The following is a 23495-nucleotide window of genomic DNA, read 5'->3' as shown; positions in this document are numbered from 1 at the left end:
CTTGTGGGAGCCTTGGAATTCTGAATGTTGGGTAGAGCTCTTACATACGTTACAAAAACAAGTCTTACACAAGAAAAAATAATTGATTTTTATTAAATGAAACAAACCTTACTTTAATTAAACGCTTCTTCGTTTTTGCAGGATAACAATAGTTTACTTCCTATCAGACTGCCCAGAACCTTGGCAAATTTCATCAAAAACAAAGCTGTTAGCATTTATTTCAGTATTTTCGAGGTCTTTGTGAACACTTGCTTTTTCCGTTTTGGTTTCAAAATTGTTGTACGTGATCGCCCGTTTGTCGTTTCCCCTAAAAAACCTCGACATAACTGGTGGTCTGTAGTAAAACGTTATCCTTAATACATTCATTACTAAAACCTTAAGTCGCTCTATCTGGCAATCGCCTACTACCACAATGACCTTGGCTGACAATTCCTCCTGACTATTTGGCCGATTGCTTCAATCTTCTAGAGGAACGAATGCATCACTTTGATCTTGATCTTCATTTTTAACGTTTGCTGCATGTCATTACCAACATTTACAAGATCCAATATCCTGGAAGAGATTGGATTAATTCTCTTGGCTTTCCTTGACTTTTTGACCAACATCTGAATAAGCAGTCGATCGATTAGTTACGTTTTTTAATGAGGTTCAGTCCTCAGTCCTTCAGTCCAGTTCATTTAAATCTCAAGAAGTTCCGTTTTATAATCGTCTTGTGGCTTGGCTGTCAACATTATTCGTTACACCACCAGATACCACCTAATGAAATGATCAGTTTTAAGGAATTCTCCGGAATCTTGAATTTTAAAGCTCAAAAGTTAATGAAGCGTACCCCATAAAACCATAACACGCCATAAATTAAATTAATATCCTTCAAGAGCGTCAAAACCTTAGTCCATTTAGTGGCTTAATCTCTTCAGTACAGCTACGATAGTGAATGTCTGTTGGTTCTTTTTTTACAAATTCAATTCGCCTGTTTTACCGACCATAATTTATAAAAATTGCATCCACACGAAGGCGCCAAAGTCAAAGCATTCGTTTACCGGTCGGCGATGTGCCAACACAGTCAACATCGTGCACGGTGCCCGTAACCAAACACCGGCTTATTACTGCTTTTTTGCACTGTCCACCCTGACAGGAACGCCGTTTGCGTTTCTCCCATTTGCGTACGGGAAAACAATACCTTCGTCGTCATAAATATGTCTGTCACCATAAACTTTGGACCGATGGTCGTCGATCGCATCGATGATGCAGTTCGGTTATGCTGCTAGAAGTGCAAAATGTGTTGTGTTGTGTTCCGTTTTCAATCAAAGCGCACGGCACCACTAAGGCATGAAAACAGAGGGGGATGCTTGTTTTTCATCGACCAAAACTGCCACTGACCGCATGTTAACGCGTGTGTGAGTGGAAGTTTATTTTTTTGTTTCTTACCCACTTCTTTCCAATTACATTACACGATGTTGCTAACGGCCTAACCGCGAGTTAAATTTTTGCAACGCCTGTATGTGTCACATTGTACTGGGAGGTTCCAATGTCTCCCTGTTCGGGGTTTGTTTTCATTTTTAATGTCCTCTATGAGGGTGCTGAGGGTGGTAGAATATTGGTTCGGTGCAGGAAAAACAAACGGAAAGGAAGAATCTTATCAACGATATTTGTATTCCGCGTGTCACTTCCGTTCCCCGTCAAATTCACATTCTTACCGACACCGGCTCTGAGTTTGTGCGCCTTGTCAGCTAAGATTTGCAAATAAATGTTAGCAGTTTTGTCGCTTGTATTTTGCTCGTTTGGTTGTGTGTTTTTTTTGCTGTTGCTTTCTACACGACATGGCGTGTGCTCGTCGCCTTTGGCATCTTTTTTTGTCGCTAATTTGTTTATTGTTTGCAATTTTGTTGAGTTTATTTGTTCGTTTCGGAACGGTTTTTGCTGATGCTTTCTGTTGCCTGCTGATGTTTGTAGTTGTTTGTCTTCAAAAACCCCTTTAGACGGTGCAAGGTGCGGTGCGATATTGTTTTACTATTGTTTGTTCATTTTGTTGTTGTTGAAGCGTTTAACTTGAAGTACTTCAGGTTTGTATTCAACTTCTTCAAGTGCTGCGTGACAGTGTTGCAATCTTTATGACACTCGACACAGAGCAAATAACTGCACCGGTCGGGGAGAATGAGAAAAGTTAACCAAACTTCGATCGGAGTAATAAGCGTGTTCGACATACTTCCTCTGAACCGTACCGGTGACGCCCTTACAGCTGCTAACGGTGCCAAAGATGCGGGCCGCAATGTGATGATGTGTTGATCGGTCGGGATTATCTGTGTCTAGACGCGATCAGTCGCGAAAAGATGGAAGACGGAATCGATCAAGCATGGCGCCAATTGCAGTGAGTTGTGCTTCGTTTGGGTTTGGTGAATGAGGATGGGCACTAGTTGTTTGTGTATTGAAGAACAGCAATCAGTGACCGTGAACTTGGTTTTGGAAGGAATCCTTGAGGTTAAACCTAAACAAATATGACTTTCGCAACAATAATATCTACCAGAACCGTAACTAAATTGATCCAGTTTAGCTTCGTAAATAAAACCTTTATATCTATTTTTCATTAAGATGAAACTTGATCTCTAAAAAAAGTCTAGGTTAAAATAATTAAAATCAATTTGTAAATTGTTTCAATTGACTTAGTTCTATAGTATACAAACATAAGAATGAAAAAAAAAACCTGCTGGTAGTTGGCACGATAATCTCAGAGTAGCTTAATCGGCGTTAAAGCATATCTCTCGATGTGCTCCATGAACTCGGACATCAACTGACTCTTTCGCCCATCTGAAGTTACCTCAAATTTAGCTTTACTGTCATAAAAGCACAATCTAACCTCATGTTTCGACTTCAAGTTGCTTATGAACTCCTATCAGGATACTTTCAAGATGGGGTTGGATGCAAATTTCGACTAGACAATGTTCTCTTCAGAGTTTTTTCAAGAATCCAGAGTTACTGCTAGTTCATCGAACAATCCTTGGAGGACAGTTTGGGAAACTGATCTTCTTCTTTTGTGGCACTACGAACTCAAGAGGTAGTGGATTGCTTTATATTACTGGCTATTCTTGACTTGAGTACTGAAGTTCGGTCCGGATGTGATTTGATACTCAGTTCTGTTGTGTAGAGACTGACGCCATTACCATCTTCACCCCTCTGGGGCCTTCCCAAACTAATCAGCTCTAGCTTAATTTATTCCATAAATTCTAATACACTTTTCCATATTTCTGGACAGTGTGTACATGAATTTATCGTACAAGGTTTATAGAAAACCTTTCCAATTGTTCTGTTTTTTTTGTAATTCATCAGAAAATTCCTGAAGTAATACGAGAAGTTATAAGAAAATCAATTTGAAGAACAATTTTGAATTCTACTTATTTTAAGCAAATAGTAAATACTTTTGGTAAAATATCTTTGAAACATTGAACAGTATTGCAACAAATAAAATCAAACAAACCTTTGAACATTTATTTGTCTGCACTCTGTCTGTCTGTCACTCCACAAATATCAACCTTCCAAACTGCACACCAATTTGAGTGATGTGGAAGAAATAGTTTCATTTTCCATTTTTGTTCAATTTTGAACACTTTGGAAGCAATTTTGTTACACCAACTGTATGAACTATCTATTTCTCTCTCTCTCTCTCTCTCTCTCTCTCTCTTTCTCTCTCTCTTTTGCACACTCTTGGACCGTGGACCACTTGGGAGTAAAACTTCCTACACGGATGGAAACGAAATCGAATCGAAATTTCGTACCAAACTTCATGATCATGTAAAACAAATATGGTGCACAGGGGACATATTTCACGAGTGACTTACTACAGCACAATTTCCACCCCAAAAGCCAACATCATGTGTGTTCGTGTTTGTCGAGCTGAATGTCTGTACGGTGTACGCAAATCCACCCCAAAAAAAAAAGTCACACACGTGAGAGTGGTGGGGTCGAAAACTTTTTTATGAGCATCTTGAGCCTGAAGCAAAACGGCGATAAAGTAGCCTCGGTGTGAGGTAAAGAACGGTTTACGAACGCGTGGTACCATGGAAAGAAAAGGAGCTGGAAAGGACACATTCCCGTGTGTCGGCGGTGACCGAGATTATTTGCTAAGCTAGACGAGTGTAAGTTTCGTTCGTGCTTCTCATTTTACTTTTCCGTAAGCCGTTTTCCGTCCAGTTTCTTTTTCTCCCAGGGATGCTGATGGTGTCACACGCTTTAAAACTCCATTCATACTGTGATGGTACGTGCTCCATCCTTCCCGGAACCCGATGGGTAGGTGTTTTGCTGTGGTCCACCGAATGTATGTCCAGGCCTTTTTACCGCTTGCTATCTTTTCCGCCTCGGTCGGAGGGACGTTTTGTGGCATTCCTTCGATGGGCTTGTAAAGTTAAACAATTTTGAGAAAGTTGCAAGATTGTGAAAATTCCCTTTCGGTATATTGGTTGAAGGGAAAACCCGCTTCGCTTCTCCTTCAGCAACTCCTACTCTTATGCTCTTTTCTCCGCCCATCAGAAGCGGGAAGTTTCCGGGCACGTGAAGCTGACCGTGCGAACGAAAACCCTGAGCCCAACGGTTCGCAAGTTTGTAGCAAATTTTGTCAGCTGAACATTCTTCCACGGGAACGAAGCGATGCGGAGCTACCGAGTGATTGGAATAGCTCCGACTGGGATGGCTGGGTAGGCTCGTGCTTTTTTAGGGGAGGTAGTAGCAACATTCCTAAGCAACTGTGCTACACTACCGGGAACAATTAGGGAGGTTTGAAGAATGATTTTAAAATTAAATTTGAGCAATTTTGTGTGGATGGAGGCACAACGGTAGCGTAACGTGAGAATAATACTACTTGTGCTAAGTGTCAGCAGTAGCGCTGTTCAACTTTATGAATGAGTTTGAGGATGGAGTTTTACCATCAAGGCCACCATTGTTGTACAAGCATAATTAAAATATCAATTTAAAATTTAATCTCTCGCATACTGTAATCTCAATGACCAATTCTTTTGCTAAGTGAAATTGTTACTATTTATTTCATTTTTTCTCACAACAATTATTATGATTGACAATGACAATTTGTTTTGATTTTTGATTTTTGGATTTGATTTTTTAAAAACTTTCTACCTTACAACCTTAATAATGAACTTTACAACACTTTTCTTTAAAAAACGGAATATTCAACTGATCTAATTTCTTCTAATATTGCAGTGAAACATCAAGTGAGCCATTTGCCTGCTATTTCTGTGTTTCCTTGACTTTATTTACCCATATCCGGATAGTCAGTTCTGCGTATGGGTGTATGGTCTGGAAGGGATTTCCAGCCGATCCTGTATTATAGACGCTGGCAAAATCACCACATACATCACCGAGCCTGTAACTCCTATAGTAGCTAGATGTTAATTGTTTATTCTTGTTGAAATAACACAAGTTTGAGATTTAAATTAAGCACAAGAACAGTTAGAAACTGTACCTGTCATCACCAAAAGATATATAATTCAGATTTAGAAATTTGAATCGTTTATTTTTGAAATTTAAATTTGATAATATTCTGGAATTATTGTGGAACTCAATACTCTGATCTCAGATATGTCTTGAAAGAGGACTTCGATATCGGCTAGCATGGAGGTTTAATTTCCCACCTCATAGCCAAATATAGGTTTGAGAAAAACGAAATTATCTTTATGACATTTAAATTTTAATACATGGTGATATCAAGGAACCTTGCAAATATGGCCAGTAGCTCAGACATCAACATAGTGTAAGGGACAACATTCTAAAACAGAAGAACCAGAATTGTCTGAGATTAACCACAGACAAAATCCACGGACTCTCTTCAACTTCCATATTTTTTTTAAATTTCAGTTCCCAACAAGGATAAATACTGTGTTATTAAAATGATACCGGACAACTCAGAACAGAAAAGCCTTTCAAAAGCTATTTATACGAATAGACCTATCTCGAAAAATTTACTTTTCAATGAAGAAATGGAGGTTGATGCTTTCCTCAGCAGTAGAACAACTTTAAAAGGACATGTTTCTATTAATTTTTTCTCTAAGATCTAAGCTTTTTGTGCTACTAAATTGTTCTGTTTTCAACTACATTCGACCACTATAAGCACTATTGGAATGATAATATCCAAAGATCCAGTTATCCAAAGACCCAAAATAAGATATCTTCTTCGTTTGTATATCTGCAAAAATATTTTATTATAAAAGTTAGGTTAATTTAATAATATTTTCATACCAGGTAGCCAACAATTGCTGTGTGTTCTGTTGTTTCAATAAAAACAAGCATTCTACGGTTTTCCATGCATCGTTGACTTATCTCCAGCATTTCGTAATGTACGCAAATTAAGTTATAATGTATTTACGTTCCATTTTCCGATTGTATTTCATGTTCGTACATTGTTTCACCGTGCTACAAAACAAGATTGATTGCGGTAGCCATACCAACGCTGCGTACGGCAACGCGTGTACGCAACAGTCTTGCTCACACACTCACTCGGATCCATTTATATCGCCCCAGTAAACGGGGCCCTCTATCCACTATCGTTGCGATCGAAACACGATGGCACGGAAGCAACGTGTGACACCCGAACCACTGTGGTAGATACGTCCGACCGATAGCAAAAAGCTCCCATCCGATGGGTTGGGTTCGTTCACCAGCGCTTTTATATTTTTTTTGGCTTTCTGTTGTTACCCCGGCGCCTGACGTCTACATGAAAGCTTCATTTATGCGCCCTCGAGCAATCTATCCAGTGGCTGAAGCAATCCAATAAATTAAAAAAAACGGATCAAACGGCAGCTAAAAAGACACCCTCCAGCTGTAACAGAACGATCGTGCTGTGGCAATAAGCATGCGTTTTTTTTTGCCGTCGCCGCTACTGCTGCTCCATTCTGTCTGTCTTCATCTGTCCGTTACCCCTCCTTGATGTGGTTCTATTTTGGCACATAAATAATGACCATCGTACCTACGCCACGAAAAGCCAACGAACCTAGTTTTGGGATGCTCTAAAAATATTGCCATCCCATCCGTAGCCCTTCGTTGACTTCGGCACTCACTGGATTCAGTTCCAGTGAAGTTGAGCTGTTAGATTGATGGAAGGAAAAAAAAGGATAGAATCCATCGGCGAATCTACGTCCACCCGGTTCACGCACTGCATGGTATCAATCAATTTTCGTTAGATTTTGATTGATACCGCCTGGCCCGGGCGAACGTGTGCCAACGCGAACGGGGTGTCGGACAAGAAACGCCTTTCTACGCGAGGCGGACAAAGGGTAAAAGAGACACGTACATAAAAATCTGCCCGACCACCCAACTAAACACACTGAAAGTCGCATTCTTCTGCTTTGGCCGAAACAAAAAGCCCGAATGGTGAATCCATGCGGAAGGTACGAATGATGATGTTGTTATTAAAAGTGGCCCTTCCTGTTGGGCGTCGTTTTGGGGTGTGAAAGGCAAGGGGGTGGGGCGTGCTATTAGGGTGAAAACACTTGAAAACAGTCCGAAAACAGCCATCCATTCAAAACGAGACCGAAGCACGGTAGCGCGTTATGTTAATTGGTTTAATAAATTCCGTCTTGAATAATTAGCCCGACACGTCAAACTTTACACTGCTGCTGGTGTCCGAACACGAAAGCCTTTCCGAGGCGATCGTCATCATTTGATAGGCGTTTGCATCCCCTTTCGTCGGGCTTTACTATTTACGACCATTTAACGCACTTGCCCGAAGGTGAAAAAGATGACAAATGTCACTGGAAAGTTTGTGCATTTCGCGGACACTCATGTTTCCATACTTTTTTTTTCATACACGTGTTCACCATCATGACATCACGCTTCAGCGCCGCGTTAACACGGTGAAGGTGTTGTTTGGTAGGAACACGATCGCGCTCTTTCGAAGGCTGTGTCAATGGGAAAACAACCACCCCATCCGAATAAAACCGATGAAACGCATGTGTACATGGTATACTAATTGTCAGTAATTTACAGCTGATAAACATCGGCCATCGGCGAAGGTGGGATCACCGGGAAGGTGTTGATATTGGAACAAAAGGGAGAATCGATTTCATAATGTCGGTGGATGACAAAAACCGGGGAAAAGCGTTTGATTGACAGATGAATGTTTTTATGCACGATGAGCGTGGGTAATGATAATACAGCTTACGCAGAAAATTGATAAGAAAATTCATCATAATTCAATGAATACGTTTAGCAATAGCGGGATGTTTTGTTCCGTAAAATTGAGCGAGAAAAAAATTAGTCATACGTTTTTTCTTGTTATTTTGAAAGCATTGAACCTTAATTTTCAATAGAAAATATAAAACGTGAATAGGAAAATTCTGCCAAACTATAAATATCGACAAATAAACTCACTTTCTCTTGAATTTTCCTTTACTGATATAACTCTCATCTTTAACTTTTACGGAATTTGTTCATTTTTATTTTTGTCCTACAAATAGTACAAATATTTAGAAATTTCATTAGATTTTGCCTCAAACATAAATGGATTAAAATAAAAAAGAATCTTCAACATAACAATAAACTAATAATTCGAATTTTTCACTTCCGCTCGAACTATTTATTGGCTAAAAACATTCACTCTCTTTGCAATGCACCAATGGCCCAAAGGCTAAGCAGTAGGTCAAACACACTACGAGTGTCGTGGTTTCAAATCTCATTTGTATATTATTGTAACGTCTCACCATTACAAGCCAAAAAATACATTTGCGTCTATCTGACGCTGCTCTCAGCAGCTACATCCATAGGTGTAAACTTATGCGTACGACATTGGCCATATTAATTATTCCTACAGGCAGGGAGATAAATTATCTAATCTATTTATATAAACACATTCCAAACCACTGATAAGAGAACTTTTATAGCGCGTGCGTGGGTGGTCAAAAGCCAGTACGTAAGATACTCACGAAAAAAGTAATGGCGTCAATATACATATGAAGATCGCCATGGAGGTGTTTTTCCTTTGGGAGTAATGAATGTTTTTATTTGATGGATTCAGTTGCTTTATTTATTATTTAAAAATCATATTTTGAATTGTAAATTAATTTGTATGCATGAAAATTAATCATAACTCGTTCTCTCTCAGCAGTGACCTTATATTCTTGCTGAGCTAGAAATAGCGAACAAGTGTTAGTTTTCTAGTTTGTGAGTAAATATTTTAAACACACGCAATACAACTCCCTAGAAACACATTTGTAACGGCAATATTTGATGATTGTTTTAAAAAATAATCGCACTTAGAATTCCTCGAAACCATCCTTAAGTACTTCCATTGAACAGTTCCACAAATTGACCACGGTGAAGCATCGTTTCAACACCTTCCAATGACGTTATCGCCGGCACACACAAGAAGAAAAAAATCCCTCCCGGAGCTCATCAACCGACGTGTACCGTGCGCCTATTTGTTGTGCTTCTATTCTAACACCTGCTAAACAGTTTCCCATTTGCATTTGCAATACCCCGATGCCAATTCGCACCTGCGTTACGAAAGGGCACTCACACCTCACACTTTGTCCTTACGGCTTCCACAGTTAGGGTGAAGGGTACCGTGGAATGGATCCGGTAAGATGGACGGATGCTTTTTCGACAGTCCAATCTCGCGGACCGTTCTATAGATCGTTCCAATACATCATTGCCTTTGCACTAACAGCTGCACGATCGTTGGGGGGGTTTTTTTTGGGGGTAGAAGGAAGAGAAGCAAATGGCAAACATTTGCCATTCTGCGGGACCTATTTGCAAGATTTTGGGGATTGCTTTTTACGTTTTCCTCTGTCAAAGTTAGCTAATTCCAGCATCATCCGAATGTGTTCCCGCGTTGCTTTTTGGGTGGGGTGGCATACCGACAACGATGATGATGGGGATGATGATGCTGTCTACATGGAATTCCATTTTCTATTAACCTTTTCCGCTTTCAAGTAAAAACGTTGAACTTTTGCAGATTGGTACCATTGGGAATGGGTTTTTCGGAGCGGGCGGCGGAATAAAAGAAGGATCACTACCCCGAAAAATCCCAGGACAATCCTTACAATCAATCCAGTTGTTGTTTCCTGCAAGGTATGGGATTCAGGTCTTTTTTTGCCACTGGGTTTTTGTTTTTGGTTTTGTTTTTCGTTTTTCTGCCAAAGCATACAAAGTTTTTAATAAGCATGCAAACACAATGTTGTTTCGATTCGTTCGACTAGCGCTCGGTATTTTTGTACGTTTGGCTCGAGGGAAAGTAAATATGTTTCTCTTTGTATCATCCTTTTTTTCTTGCCTACCTACCAGAAGATTGGAAGTTTTTGCTTCGTTATTTTTGTGCTGATTTTGAGCACAATTGTAAAGAAAATATTTATTTCCATTTCGAACGCTTAAGCGAAGTACGAGTGCCGCTGCGCAATTGAAGAAACTTCCCAAGCTTTGTGGGAGAACATTTGGTAGGAATTACATATCTTTAAATCCTACTTTTTACGGAAGCTGTAGACTGTGGCGTCTTCCTACGGATACAATCCATCTCAAAAGAAGATCATTGGTATGCAAAGCGCCGTGTGTTCGTGGTGTTTTATGACAGGCCTTTCCTTAACCGTTACTGTCAGCTGATGGGAGCCCGATGAAGTCATTGATCATCTCGGGGCAATAATGGTGGATGGGTTTTCTTCTAAAACTCTATGTATCGCGTATCTCATAACGTATCGCGTTTGCACAAATTGGATAGCCAGAGTGGTCGTCACCAAGCAGTCAAGCAAGTTCGTTTATGAGATCGTTTTGAAGGAGACAGTGTAGGCAGTTTTGGTGCTAAAACCAGGGAAGGGTGGAGGCATCCATCATAAGTTCCGCCAGTTTTGTTTCGCTGATACCGTGTGGAATACAATATTTGTGGCAGTTTTTATTTATTACAAAAACCCCGTTCGCTCGTAAAACTGTTTCACTGTGGCGCAAAAATATTGAGCGATTGAGCTTCGCACGCCCAGACAGCAATTTGGAATTAAGCAGCATCGTTAAGTTAAGAACTCTCTTCGTCTAAAGAGCAGCAGAAGGAAGTAGCAAATTTCTTAGAAGCTTGGTCATCGATTTCATGTCTCAGGCACAAGGGCTGCTCTTGAGCGGGAAAAATCCTTCCGCTGAAAAGTTGTAAACATTTTACGGAAAGCTTCGAGGGGGTGGGTTTTCGTTTTTGGTTCGTTTGTCCTTGCTTTTTTGGAAGCGGAAGGAAGGTGGAGTTGAAGATTATTATAAATGTTGAAGGATTACAACTCTTAACTGCCGCAACCCCGCATCGGAACTGGATGAGTTTTCGGTTTTCCAAGAATCTGGACGGGGCACAATGGATGTTTTTTGGGTCATAAAACATTCGCTTATAGTTCGGTGATTAAATCACCTCAACTCCTTTACGGCGAACCTTGGATAAGACGCTTAACGGTGTATCGTTTTGCATTACAAAAGCATTTTAATTTAAGATCATGTTGTGTGCAAGTAGTACGCATTTGGAGTCGTGTCTTAGTTGTTGTTTTTTTTTGCCACTTCACCATTTATGAAAGTTGATCATATTGGAAGATGTCCGAACTGCGTCACAAAACCATGGCAAAATGTAATAAATGAGAGTATAATTTATGAGTTCCACAAGCAAAAGATCGAACCGCCAGTCGGTGCGCCATCATTGACGGATTGATTTCGTCAAAACCACGGCCAAAACGAATCGGTTTCGATATCGATTTTTCTCGAACAAGGCGGTAGTAAGGTGTGTGTTTGTGTGTGATATAAATAAGACAAACCATCACACCCGGTTAGCCCATCTCGGTGACCATCACCGGAACACGTATCGTTCTCTAATGGATGGTGCTAATTTCTTGCCGCCCCGCGCGGCTAGAGGAAACCTGGTTGCGGAGCAGTAGTGTTTGTGTACCATCTCCCGTAAAAAACAAACTCCCTGAAAGGAAAACAATTGCGTCACATACGCACCCACACGTGGATGAACCGCGGTGGAGTGGTGGAGCGGGCAATGAAAGAGTCAACATGGACATAAAATCTATTCTACGGTCGGGAAGGTCGTCAAAACCTCCGGGATATGGTTGCAAAACACCGGGTTCTGCTCCCTCGACCTCAAAATTTCCACCCTCAAGAGAAGCACTGGTATTGCTACGTCACGAATGCCACCGAACTAGGGTACAGAACGGGGGTACGAGGAAGGGAAAGAGAAGTTCAATATTTACATTTAGCGTAATCAAATTTTTGGCCGCCAGTTTTTCTACCTTTTTTTGGTAGTTGCTGCTAACACTTGTGTATGTGTGTACTTGGGAAGGTATCGAAGGTACTGGATGCCTTCTGGCAGTGCTGTAAACGCTTCCGAGGGCCTTTTTATCAGCACGTTTGTCTGGCCGATGTTTTCCATCTTACATACATTCGATTGCGGATGTTTTGGGACGAAACACTGCTGTGGGGAGCGTGAATTTTGGGGACAAAACAAACTGTAACGCAATGAATGAATAACACCGACAACTATGCTTCAAAAATGTGGCTGAAGATACATAGGTAGTTTAGTTTTGTGGCATATGTTTTATGGGAACAAGAGATGCTAAGACAATAAGACTTTTTTTCACGCTAGACCGACCGTCTACTTATAGGAAGTTGTATTGGCAGATTTTTTGAGGATCTAATGTATTAAAATGACTGTAATTATTGATATTTATATGCACAATAAGTATTAGCTAAGAAATTTGTGTGGACCTCACGGGTCCACAAATAAGTCATAAAAAATAATAATAAATTATTCAATCAGAATAAAGTGAATCTGGACTGATGGTAGAAAAGACTCTAGTAATGATTTACCCCAGGCTGCAAATAAATGATAAATTTTTTTTTTTAGTTGCGATGATTTATCGTTAAGTCTCAACTTCTTAGATTCAAACTATAGAAAATTAAGATTAAAAGCACCCAACTACCCTCGGTGAAAGTTCAAAAGCCTTTCAAAAAGAGCCTCGTGGAGATTTGGGGCATAAAGCATCACAGTAGTACACGGCACTATCCTACAAAGAGATCGTCTACAGAGATGGTAGAGATCAGATCAGGTGAAATTCTAGGCATTAAAGTCTGTGGTCGGTTAAGGGATAAACTTTCCCAAATTACCAGTTTCGTAATTTCTAATATCTAGAGATATTCACAAGGATATAACTTTTATCACTTATCGCCGGTATTTGAAAAGTTAATAATCTAACAAAAGGATAGCTCTTCGAAACCAGAGCTCATGATCAAGTTCCCGATTACTTGCTCATCTCGGTGACTTAAACAAAACAAATAGATCAGTAGCTCAGTTATAGCAGATACAATACTAATTCTGACAATCAGTCATGTCTCACTAAAATGTCAAACTTTTATGTCAAATACCTTCAGGTGTTTGGCATTTAACTACTTCGCACTGTTTTATGGTGACAACATCTGACGCGAGTGTCATTTCAATCAAGATTCTAAATCAATTCTTACAGCAATAGGTTTAAGTTGCTGTACTTCAAGATCATTAATTTAATCATTGTTTTTTTTTAAAAAAGACTGCTTAATCAATTAATTACAGTTTAATCTCTCAACAGAAAAAACGGTTTAAAAATATTAGAATGTATTTCCTTATGGTTATTTGTTGTTGTAAGCCGCTTTAGTCTCACTTTAATGTGATGTTAAAAGAGGGTATTTCAAATATCTTCTACCACAGCAAAGTCCTTTCTGGCAAATCCTCCCATAAAGGGGTTAAAAAGGTCACACTCACCTTTTCGCGTTAAATTAGTACTTTTACCTGTCCCTTCGTGAACGAAAGGGGAGAGCAAAAAGAACCGCAACCGTTTAAGAATATATCCAGCACATTCAGCTACATTTGCATGTTAGCATTTTCTCCGTGTTACAAAAGACTTGCGGTCTTTGTGACATTGTGAAAAACATCTCGTGCGGTTGTTTTTTTTTTAATCGACGATATCCTCCCCAAAGAAAACATAAAAAAAATGCGGAACCGAAGTAGGCGAGTGGCAAAAACCAACTGACAGGTATGTTCTCTCGGTTTGTAATGATATCAGACTGTTTCGGTCTTTTCTTTTTTTTACGCGCACCTCGCCACTCCACGTGGTCCACTGCTCTTACGTCGGCCAGACCATCGTTGCGAGATGCTGCTGCTGCTGCTGCTGCGGTATGTTGGCGATAGAGTCGCAGATAAAAACCCGCAAAACTCGCACCTTTAACGCGTTCTGCACCATGGCAACGGTAGTATGTGTGTGTTTTCTCTGAGTGTTTCTTTTTTACCATTTTAACAGGAAATCAGTCTCATCCGGGTGCCTTTTGCCATCGTTTTACCCACCCTGTGGGTGGGTGTACTCATCGCGAGAGGTGACACTTTAGCTAGCAAAACTTGCTTATCTAGATGATGGAAGCGTCCGTTTCTTTTTTCTTGCTCTCTTCTCCACCATTTTGAATGTTCGCTTCCTTTTTTACTTCTTTTCGAGCATTTTCGAGACTTCTACTGAAGCAGCGATAAGTGTCGCTGGTGGTAAATATGGTGCTTTCGGGAGGTTTTTTGTTTAGTTCTTCCCCCTTTGCGGCTGTAATAGAGGGATGCTATTAGAACCAGCAGGACGGTGAAGCAGGTGTCATACTATACCGACCATTATATCGGACAGGCAGCATAACTTGACCGCGTTGTGGTCACTTGCCTAGTTTTCGCAGTGGTGCATAATTTTTGTCACCGTAAATGAAATAAAATGTGAATGGTTTACAAAAAGAAGGAATTACGAAAAAAACTTCTTCAAAAGGAGAGGTGAATGAGGAAGAAATACCTGGAGGGGTTGTGTGAAAATCTGGCAGCTTTTCTACACCAACCGATTTGAATGAGGAAACTCTTTTTCCTTCCGCTCTTACCAACAGAAAACCCCCCTAAAAAACCCGACCCAAAATGTGAATGAGTGCACATAAAACTGTGTGGTCAAGCACAATTTCTTTCGCTCCATTCACTAAAGCAAATGAGAAGGGTGGCGGTTGGGGAAGGAAACCACCCCCTTCCCACATCATCTGGGAAAGGAATTTTCACATTTCACCAACAGGGGGAGGTGGAAGAGGATGAAATCCAACAAAACTCGTTTAGATTTTCCCACATCCTTCCGACGAAATGTTTGCCGGGAATCGTTGCGTGGACAACGATGGATTTGCTGGTAACCGCCAATACTCTCTCTCACACACACACGCACAAAAACAACCTTCGATGTTGAGATGATTTTGATGAGAAAAAGGATATTGGTCTTTTGGTTTACTTTTCCTTTTTTTGCGGTTGTTCGAAGCTATCGATGTAATAGAACGATCACGAGCTGTCCTGCTTTTGGGTACGATGGCACTTTATTTTTATATCTTTTATTATGATCATTCCAGCGACACGTGGTAGGATGGCGATAAAAAAAGGAATGAAACGAGAAAACAAAAACCAAAGCCTTTTTTGGGGTGGATTGATTTTGGTGGAATCCCGTCTGGTATGTCGTGTGTATGTCCTTCCCTTTGAATGTGGTTTTATGCTATGAGGAATGTTTTTGGGTGTTAGCACTAGCCGTCCAGCTGCGTGAATGTTCCTCCCTATTATGGGGGGGTGAGGAGTCCTTATGTGGGAAGATGTAAGACTAAATGACGTTTTCATCACACCGCTTCCGTACATTCGAGTTTGCTTTACCCACACCACCAACGTCAACGAACACGGTAAAGGGCTAAAGGGGCACATGCTGGGTTTTTGGCGATTTTTTTTCTCCACCCGTTTTGTACACGAACCATGCTTTATGTATTTTTGATGATGGTCGTCAATTCTGTTCGCAGGAAATCGTTTGATTGATTCCGAATGTCGTACGTGTGGGGGGAAATGTGGGGTAAGTTTGCAAAGTTTTGTGGGAAGTTTCACGATAAAACTAATCACACGAGATTTTGATGAATGTATCACAATTTATTTACATGTAACGATTGTTACGTAAAGTTAGTTTCCAATTAAAGGTAGAAAATAATAAGTTATAAATTCTTTTAGTTTAACGAAATTTGCTACGGGTAAAACCCGATGTAAAATTTTTAATAAAAGAATTCTTTAAGAATTCTTCTTAATCCTTTTTTTAAGAATAATTTTTCTGTCTTGTTCTCGATGGAAAAGATAACAAAAATATATCTCGGCTTATAATAAAGTTATCGGGAATAAAGTTATTGGATTTTTTGCATCAGAGTTCCAGCTGACTAGTAGTGACAGACTTGTAAATTTCTCCTCTTCAAACAGCACTATCACTGGCAATACACTTGAAGTTGATGTTTAAAGGATGGATAAAATTAGCTTATCATTTTGCCTAACATTTTAAATTATTGTGCAGCTACTTACACCAATGTATAGAACATTTACAAAAATGCAATTTTTCATTATTTTGTTACTCAATTAATTAAAAGGTGCAAATAATGCTAAATATTCAATCCAAAATCACTCGAGTCCGATCGAAACATTTTCCATTAAAAACGAATATGGGAGGAATACGAAAATTATTTCGATTGTATATTATAACAATTTTTTTATACTACACTTTTCTTCACAATCTTTACAGAAATTTCACCAAATTAACACAACGTTCTCGATAAAACGGATTTGAATAATAGTTGTGTAAGTCAACAACCCTTACTTACTTAACAACAACAATACTAAATGACACTCCAACACACACACTCTATTTAATATCTTAATTAATTAATAATATCTTAATATCTTAATAAACAAATAATTAATTTCATTTCGAATATAATTATAAAATTTAAGAAAAACAGAGTAGTAAATAGTAAAGTAATTAAAAGCCTCCAATCATATATCAAATTAATTTGATTAAATATTCACGTAGAAGTTGAAACGAAAATTTAAAATTATAAACTAAATTTAGAACTAAGACACAACACTGGTGGGAATGCAATCCACTAAAGTATTTCGCAATGAAATATTCTTTATCTTAATATCGTAAAAGCCACTGTATTTCACAGCACGACATTCAACACAATATTTCCCTTCTTTCCTATACCTGTGATCATTCCTACACCCAACAAACGAGATGATGTGTCACCATATAAGAATACTCTTTAACCTACAGGGACACGTACACGTGAACATAGAAACATTTCGAATTTGCATTCCGACAGACCGGAACAGACATTTCTTCCTTGCTTCGTGATTTTTCAATTCCCTCAAGGGATTGACCTTTTCGGTCGTAAAACAACGACAAAAAAAGCTTAACCTTCCCAATTGTGATTGAGTGAAATTGGAGCACTGGGAAAAGAGGCAAACACACTGTTCCAGAAAGGGCCACTAAGTAGTAACACTTGGCATGTTAGTAACGATGAGTCAACTGGTTTGAAATTGGTATTCGAACCGTTACTTAAAAGAGATACTAAAGCTTGATAATTTAAGCAACAGTAAAAGCAAAATCGCACTCCTGCTTAAAGTGCCACAAATGCACTAGACACAATAGCAAAGATCGAGCGCGTCTAGACGATTCTTAAGCAGGGCAGGATGAACACCAAAACCAAACACGGATTCGGAAGATGAACCGTCATGACCGTGAACTTGAAAACATCGCCTACTGCGCTGTTCCATCGCGTTGTGTTGCATTTGATTGAACATTAAATTATTCAATGCAAAAGCAGCATAATTTATGTTGTGCTTTGTCGCACAAAAAAACACACACTTTGTAGAGTGAAGTTTGATGTTATTTTTGAAGCGTTTACCTTTTTTTACACTCACTCTAAGGGGCGTACTTTTTCCACACATAACATTACTGCATTATTGCACTCTGCACGATTATCGGGGTTTTGTTACCATGTGTCGAAAGTGTTGTTTAATTTTATTGGTTAGACATAATTTTACACTCATTTTATGATAATATATTTACGTAAGAAAAATGATAAAAACGTGCACACTTTACCTGATTTTAAACTGCAATTTTTTTGTCAATTTCTGCGTTCTAAATGATCGTAACAGTTAATTTGTAGATCGATTATGGTTTTAACGCTACTTATAATCCGATTAGGATACTTAGTTGAACACAAGCAAATCAACACACACACACATATACACACATAAGCACTATACTTTCACTAGTGAAAACACTTCAACAGATACGCTCCCTTAGTGGGCTTTCCTTTATTTTCCGTTGCCTCTAGTGACTAATCACCTTTGAAGGACCTTTTCTTCGGGTGCGCGCCAAATTTCGCCACGAAATGGTATACGGTGGAAAGGCTCCAACCGAACCCACAAAATCACACACTCACACACTAACAGAATCAAAACCTTCCTTCAAATACACACATAGAAAGATATGTTGCAACAAATTCATTCGGTTCGCATACGAATTCGAATGCCAAACCGGCAACGGAAACTGATCACAGATCCGCGGCGATGCACTGGTTGTATCGATCTTAACACCTTGCGTACGCTCTTGGTCTCTGGTCGCGGTCGGAGCTGCGAGCTGCGAAAATATCGAACGGCCGAAAGCAACTGATTCGCTTTATCTGGCTAGTGCACGTTATAGGGCACCGTACCACGATGACGAACCCGGCGAGACCGTACGGGCAGCAGCATCATCCAGTGTATGTGTGTCTCTCCGTTTCGCGTGTTGCGTACATATTGGCCCTTTCGCTCATACCGGTTCATTCCCTCTCGCTTATTGCCGGTGTTCATTTCGGCGTAACGCTTTGCTAGTTTTGTGGTGCGTGCGTACATGCCGAGAGATGCGTCCCCTAGGCAAGAAGCAGCCAGGTGGAGCGAGCGAGAGAGAGAGAGAGAGCGCGCGAGCACAATTGTCAGTTCATGAGCGCAGTGTACCGGCAGTCGCGTTATATTGGTTCATTCTAGATCCGACTGATTTTTCCGCCGTTGCATGAACACAGTGATGTTACACGACGTTACGTTGGATACGAGATTGCAGGGTTACTGGGTGGGAAAATTTATCTTTAATTTTATCTATTTCTGCCGTGGAATAGTTCGCTTTTTTAAGATTTATAGTTTTATTGGAATGTACACTAACAATGTTTAAGTTTTTACAAAAATGCGAAAAAAGCGGTTCTTTACTGGTTATGTTACTTCTACTTGTATTGCATTTTACCATCGCGCTTAGCACTAAGAATAGCACAAGACCTCTCTACAAGATGCAGATTGTCTTAGATCAGTGTGGAAATCTTCCCACCAATGAATTTCTTTGCTGCGTTGCAGCCCTGAAACGCATCAATTTCGGTCGGGTTTTCGTTAAAATTCATCCGATCTACTCGCAAACATCGCACACAGGCACGAGAAAAATCAATACACGACCAGAGATGAGTGAAAGCTCTCTGTTTTGATTCACTCGTTCGTGTGTGTGCAATCTCTCCCCCCCCACCCCCACAACCTCTTGATAGGGAGGGGTCGATCCCCTCCCCAAATGATGACTTGAGATTGAAATGCAACTGCCAAAGCGCCATCTCACGCTGTGCCGTACTTCCGATGTTGTTCCGGTTCTACCCATGCCATGCTTCTGACCTTCTCCGAAAGAACCTACCCCAATCGTTGCGATCGGTGGAAGCCGAATCAAACCTCCATTTAACCGGTGAACTGCACCGGTTGGGTCATGCGTCTATTTATAGTGTGCTTTCTTCGCTCTCGCAGCTTCCCGTTTGTCTCGAGTCGACTCGACACGAGGAACGTAAGCGAATGCCCACACGAAACTCAATCCAATGGTAACCGTTGCGGTGAGTCAGCAAAGCAGCAAAGTGACACGAAGAATGGAAACTATCGACGATGAAGTGTCTGTCATGGAGTACCGAAAAGCTATTCCCGGGAAACCCTGGAATAGCACAAGAAGATAAGAAAAGTAATAAAAAAAAAATACAAATATAGCATAACGATTGCAATGCATGAGCCTGACTAGAGATCGTGCCTAGAATATGGTTTGCGTTTCCTGAGCGTTGGTTGTACAAAGAATTGATTTTGAATTTTCTTTTTCCTTGAAGAAAAACTTGTTGGACTTCGGCACAATTGTTACTTTAAAAAAAACCCATCCACTATCTGAACAATTTCCCACCCAAAATCAACACATTGTGCCCTTGATACGGGGGTTGATCACGCACGGTGCACATGTTTCGTTAATAGGCCAAGAGCACATCATCCCGGTATGCAAACGCGAAGGGCCATAGAACCATAAATTATTGCTTCTCACCCCCCAAAACAACAGAACGGCTAGCCGATTGTCAGCACCGTATGGGAAGCACATAAAAGGCTTTTTCTCTATGCGATTATTAATTGGATCACATTTATAAAATTGTTCTAAACACACAAAAAACGAGCATGTTGCGAGCATAGAACATGTTCGATGATGATGCAAGATGTTTGATCGTGAAACTAAAATTCATCCCTTTTCATCATCTATTGATGTCATCCTGGAGGGTCGTTTCTCATGCCGAAAAGTGATTCGTTAAAAAGTGATTTAAATTTCATTTTCTATTCAGCTACTGTGTCCAGATTTTACTTTCCGATTTTAAAGCATTACAGGGTGCCCAGGTTTTAACCTGGCCATCAAAACGGCTCACTTGTCTAAACAGCCATTAAAATTAAACGCTACTTTAATTTCACCTCATTTGTAACTGACCTGCGGGAGAAGGGTGCTTAAAGGGAGATAAACGGGAGGGTTGGGGTTGATAGAAATTTGTCCGAAAACCTTCAGCGATGCGCTCGGTATCGTTATTAATCATCATAAAATTGTTGCAGCCATAAAAGTCACTTGCTCACCCGGACAAAAACCGGTCCCTTCGATGTTGCGAACCAACCAACCCAACACCCTACGATGACGCCATCGGAGGATCAAACTGAACGGAACTGAAAAGACCCTTTCCACCGTGTCGCCACTTCATTAGCACGACACATTATGCATTCGGTTCGGAAACTTTGGGAAAAACAAACTTCCATACGCTTGCCATTTCCATCCGGTCGTCTTCGATCGTTTAAAATAGAACCCACGATCACGATCACCCGTTTCCACGAAACGATTCAATTCGTTTTTGTCTAGTTGCAGTTTTGCAAGAATGTAGCTACTTCTTACGCATCTTGCCACCCAAAAAGACAACAACACATTTTATGCAAAAAGCAGTGAATCTTACGAGGTTTTTGGGGGTCCTGTTTAATTATTGCGCCCTAATATCAACTTTCCGCAGCGTGCGTTTGTTTATTCAATCGCACGGACGGAGTTACTAAACACACAAACAGAGGGCGCGATTTCCTAGTTTGCTGCCGGAACGGTGGATGATAATCGGCGTGAATCCAAAAAGGGCTGTCCGATTGTGCGTGCCAATGATAAACATAAACAGATAGATTATCTATTTTAACGCACCGCTGCTTACGTACGCAAATATGTTGCGTGCTTTTGCTTCGGTTTGATCTGTTCTAACTTAAGGTGAATCTTGTTGCTAGGAACGATAATAAGTTTTTTTTTTCTATAATTTCATTAACTGAATTTTGCTTTCTTCATTGCTTTATACAAAAGTAATGTTCTTGTTTCTTGTTTGTTGTTCTTGTTTTTCAAACTATTCATTTCAATCTAGCTTGTTTCCAAACAAGCTTAAAAATTGCTTGACGATCGATTAGCTGATTCGGATTTCTTCTTCTTGTTTTATATTGTTTTATTTTGCGGCACAATATTCAATTGAAGGTCATGAAGCAAATTGCAAGATTATGCAATTTGAAAGAAGCAAAAAAAATCTCAAATTAACGTAGATTAAATTTGATGATCAATCAAAATTGCGATGCAAATATGATGTAATCAAGCAAAAATTTGTTTTTATTTCTTTCGTTAATGTTTGAATTTCTACCCTCTTTAGTTTCTTTTTCTTCATCATAAGAAACACTTTGAAATGCTGGATTATTCGAATATAGTGTTAAACGGAAGCTTTGCTTCTCGTCCAGGGAATCTTACATTTGGCACTTCGGTCCAAATCCTAAGACAAGACTTGGATTTTTTCTTCATGACTATTTTATTAATCTATATCTATAAAATTCTCGTGTCGCGGTGTTAGTGTGCAAACTCCTCTTAAACGGCTGAACCGATTTGTATGAAATTTTCGCTGAACGTTCGTTAGGTATGAGAATAGGTTTACCGCTACTTTTCGTTTCGCTAGGTGACCTCTGGCCAGTATTATATTATTTTATTCAAAAAATCGTAAAGTGGTGATAAGTAAGGAAAATGCAAGATACCTAAGTGTGTGAATAATTAAAAAATTTAGTGTAGTGATTTGTGGCTCGATGATACATTTGTAATCGGCGCCTTACACGGAAGCACCTGGTAGTAAATCCCAATCTTCAAGGAAAGTCAGAAATCCCTCCTGAAGTTTCTGAAAAGAAGAAAAAGTGCCAGAAAAAAAGAAAACTAGTCAAAAAAGAAGAAAAAAAAGGCATGAATGGTAATAATTTACGAATTTTCAATTGATCAACGATTTTCTCTTATCGATACTCTAATAATGTCATACGAATCCAGATTGAAAATATTTGCTAGAAAACTTAAAATGCTTACACAGTTTATCAGGTAAATAAAGGTAAAGGTTTATAAAAATTAAAAGTAACTCCAATAAGAATAGTTAATCAACAATCAGTCATATTTCCTATTTCAAGTAACCCTGTGCAAAAATTTAAAATTTACAACCATTTAACAATCAACCAAAACTTCCTTAATAAATTACACAATAATGGAGAAATGCTTACATAGAGCTGGCATAAACAGTCTCAGTAAAATTTGAATATTACCAATGATAAATGTAAAAGTATAATGAAGTATAAGTTAATAGTAATACTTTTCGTGCGCTACAACCCTTCGCGGTCTTGGTCTAATGCAGGAGCTCTCAAAAACACTCACAATCAAGCGCCTTCGTCTACCAATGCATTTTCTCGGCCTTTGTGGTGGACGTATCAACGCCATCACTCCTTCTAAGTTTGGTCCTACCAGTTTGCCTTCTCCGTCCATGTGGAGCACCTCAAAGGACTGGCTGGGTTCTCATAGAGACTTAGTGTACAACTCATAGAACTCGTCAATGTAGTGGCTTCTCTGTTGTGCCTCCACGCATACGGGGCCAAACGTCTTTCTGAACATCTTCTACTCGAACGCGGCCAAGAGCGTTTCGTCAGTTTTGGAAAAATGTCATGTCTCAAAGACGTATGTGAGTGCTGGTTATATAGGTTCAATATATATAGGTATATAGGTTCCATATAATCCTAGCTTCAATAGTTGCGACAGGTGTTTTGGGTGTAGGAGAAATGCCGGTTGAAAGCCAGCACTCTAGAGCATAGCTCAACATCAATATTGTTGTCGGTGTTGAACTTTGACCCAAGATAGGAGACTTAAAAAATGCAGTCAGAGAGCCGTGAACCAACGATGTCTATATCATCAGCGTATGTTAGGTTCGGGATCTGGACTTATAGAAGATGGCGACCATCTCTTTGGTGCAGACTCTTTCGATCTTTTTCA

General features: G+C 39.8%; 1 protein-coding gene across 2 annotated transcripts in view; it reads right to left on the bottom strand.

The window, feature by feature from the left end:
• Nucleotides 1-18592, bottom strand: part of LOC125768797 (myotubularin-related protein DDB_G0290005) — a 96941-nt gene extending 78349 nt beyond the window's left edge. Inside the window, exon 1 of one of the 2 annotated variants that reach the window (XM_049436916.1) lies at nucleotides 17940-18592. The gene's annotated coding sequence lies outside the window, so the exon portion shown is untranslated. The remainder of the gene's footprint in view (nucleotides 1-17939) is intronic. The other variant, XM_049436915.1, reaches the window with a different exon arrangement.
• Between the last annotated feature and the right edge of the window lie 4903 nt (nucleotides 18593-23495).

The sequence above is a fragment of the Anopheles funestus genome, chromosome 3RL (assembly GCF_943734845.2).
Source record: "Anopheles funestus chromosome 3RL, idAnoFuneDA-416_04, whole genome shotgun sequence".
NCBI lineage: Eukaryota > Metazoa > Arthropoda > Insecta > Diptera > Culicidae > Anopheles > Anopheles funestus.
This window is presented reverse-complemented; position numbering and strand designations above follow the sequence as displayed.